Source organism: Carassius auratus, unplaced genomic scaffold (genome assembly GCF_003368295.1).
Source record: "Carassius auratus strain Wakin unplaced genomic scaffold, ASM336829v1 scaf_tig00217818, whole genome shotgun sequence".
Taxonomy (NCBI): Eukaryota; Metazoa; Chordata; class Actinopteri; order Cypriniformes; family Cyprinidae; genus Carassius; species Carassius auratus.
In genome coordinates, this window is record NW_020529258.1 from 87,501 (window position 1) to 90,000 (window position 2,500).

The following is a 2,500-nucleotide window of genomic DNA, read 5'->3' on the forward strand; positions in this document are numbered from 1 at the left end:
GAGACTGCCTGGGAATACCAGGTGCTTTAATCTCTTTGGAAAATTTCACGAATTATATAATAATCTTTCATTTAAAAAAAAAAAAAAAAAAAAGAGTCAATGCCCGATCTCTGAATCTTAGCAGGTTTAGGTATGGTTAGCACTTTGATGAGAGACTGCCTAGGAATACCAGGTGCTTTAAGCTTTTGGGTTTTCTTTCCTACTCATATAATGTACTGGCGATTAGATTGGCTGGTCTTTAAATAGCCCTCTCTTTGCTGCTGTCTTCGCTTACGGCCATACCAACCTGGCTATGCCCGATCTCGTCTGATCTCGGAAGCTAAGCAGGTTTGGGCCTGGTTAGTACTTGGATGGGAGACCGCCTGGGAATACCAGGTGCTGTAAGCTTTTTGGACATTTTTCACTTAGTATATAATAATTTTGCCAAAAAATAGAGTCAATGCCCGATCTCTGAATCTTAGCAGGTTTAGGTATGGTTAGCACTTTGATGAGAGACTGCCTAGGAATACCAGGTGCTTTAAGCTTTTGGGTTTCTTTCCTACTTATATAATGTACTGGCGATTAGATTGGCTGATCTTTAAATAGCCCTCTCTTTGCTGCTGTCTTCGCTTACGGCCATACCAACCTGGCTATGCCCGATCTCGTCTGATCTCGGAAGCTAAGCAGGTTTGGGCCTGGTTAGTACTTGGATGGGAGACCGCCTGGGAATACCAGGTGCTGTAAGCTTTTTGGACATTTTTCACTTAGTATATAATAATTTTGCCAAAAATAGAGTCAATGCCCGATCTCTGAATATTAACAGGTTTGGGCCTGGTTAGTGCATGGATGGGAGACTGCCTGGGAATACAGGTGCTGTAAGCTTTTTGGACATTTTTCACCTAGTATATAATAATTTTGCCAAAAAATAGAGTCAATGCCCGATCTCTGAATCTTAGCAGGTTTAGGTCTGGTTAGCACTTTGATGAGAGACTGCCTGGGAATACCAGGTGCTTTAATCTCTTTGGAAAATTTCACGAATTATATAATAATCTTTCATTTAAAAAAAAAAAAAAAAAAAAAAAGAGTCAATGCCCGATCTCTGAATCTTAGCAGGTTTAGGTATGGTTAGCACTTTGATGAGAGACCGCCTAGGAATACCAGGTGCTTTAAGCTTTTTGGGTTTTCTTTCCTACTTATATAATGTACTGGCGATTAGATTGGCTGCTCTTTAAATAGCCCTCTCTTTTCTGCTGTCTTCGCTTACGGCCATACCAACCTGGCTATGCCCGATCTCGTCTGATCTCGGAAGCTAAGCAGGTTTGGGCCTGGTTAGTACTTGGATGGGAGACCGCCTGGGAATACCAGGTGCTGTAAGCTTTTTGGACATTTTTCACTTAGTATATAATAATTTTGCCAAAAAATAGAGTCAATGCCCGATCTCTGAATATTAGCAGGTTTGGGCCTGGTTAGTACATGGATGGGAGACTGCCTGGGAATACCAGGTGCTTTAATCTGTTTGAAAAAATTTCACGAATTATATAATAATCTTTCATTAAAAAAAAAAAAAAAAAAAATAGAGTCAATGCCCGATCTCTGAATATTAACAGGTTTGGGCCTGGTTAGTACATTGGATGGGAGACTGCCTGGGAATACCAGGTGCTGTAAGCTTTTTGGACATTTTTCACTTAGTATATAATAATTTTGCCAAAAAATAGAGTCAATGCCCGATCTCTGAATATTAACAGGTTTGGGCCTGGTTAGTACATGGATGGGAGACTGCCTGGGAATACCAGGTGCTGTAAGCTTTTTGGACATTTTTCACTTAGTATATAATAATTTTGCCAAAAAATAGAGTCAATGCCCGATCTCTGAATCTTAGCAGGTTTAGGTCTGGTTAGCACTTTGATGAGAGACTGCCTGGGAATACCAGGTGCTTTAATCTCTTTGGAAAATTTCACGAATTATATAATAATCTTTCATTTAAAAAAAAAAATAAATAAAAGAGTCAATGCCCGATCTCTGAATCTTAGCAGGTTTAGTTATGGTTAGCACTTTGATGAGAGACTGCCTAGGAATACCAGGTGCTTTAAGCTTTTGGGTTTTCTTTCCTACTTATATAATGTACTGGCGATTAGATTGGCTGGTCTTTAAATAGCCCTCTCTTTGCTGCTGTCTTCGCTTACGGCCATACCAACCTGGCTATGCCCGATCTCGTCTGATCTCGGAAGCTAAGCAGGTTTGGGCCTGGTTAGTACTTGGATGGGAGACCGCCTGGGAATACCAGGTGCTGTAAGCTTTTTGGACATTTTTCACTTAGTATATAATAATTTTGCCAAAAAATAGAGTCAATGCCCGATCTCTGAATATTAACAGGTTTGGGCCTGGTTAGTACATGGATGGGAGACTGCCTGGGAATACCAGGTGCTGTAAGCTTTTTGGACATTTTTCACTTAGTATATAATAATTTTGCCAAAAAATAGAGTCAATGCCCGATCTCTGAATCTTAGCAGGTTTAGGTATG

At 40.2% G+C, this 2,500-nt stretch overlaps 4 non-coding genes across 4 annotated transcripts; all 4 read left to right on the forward strand.

Moving 5' to 3' along the window:
- The first annotated feature begins 268 nt into the window (after window positions 1–268).
- Window positions 269–387, forward strand: LOC113103210 (5S ribosomal RNA). The gene has a single exon (XR_003291347.1). It is a non-coding gene; the product is annotated as a 5S ribosomal RNA (ribosomal RNA).
- A 220-nt stretch (window positions 388–607) lies between these two features.
- LOC113103212 (5S ribosomal RNA) lies at window positions 608–726 on the forward strand. Its single transcript, XR_003291348.1, has one exon. It is a non-coding gene; the product is annotated as a 5S ribosomal RNA (ribosomal RNA).
- A 511-nt stretch (window positions 727–1,237) lies between these two features.
- LOC113103213 (5S ribosomal RNA) lies at window positions 1,238–1,356 on the forward strand. The gene has a single exon (XR_003291349.1). It is a non-coding gene; the product is annotated as a 5S ribosomal RNA (ribosomal RNA).
- Window positions 1,357–2,156: 800 nt separating this feature from the next.
- LOC113103214 (5S ribosomal RNA) lies at window positions 2,157–2,275 on the forward strand. The gene has a single exon (XR_003291350.1). It is a non-coding gene; the product is annotated as a 5S ribosomal RNA (ribosomal RNA).
- The last annotated feature ends 225 nt before the right edge of the window (window positions 2,276–2,500 follow it).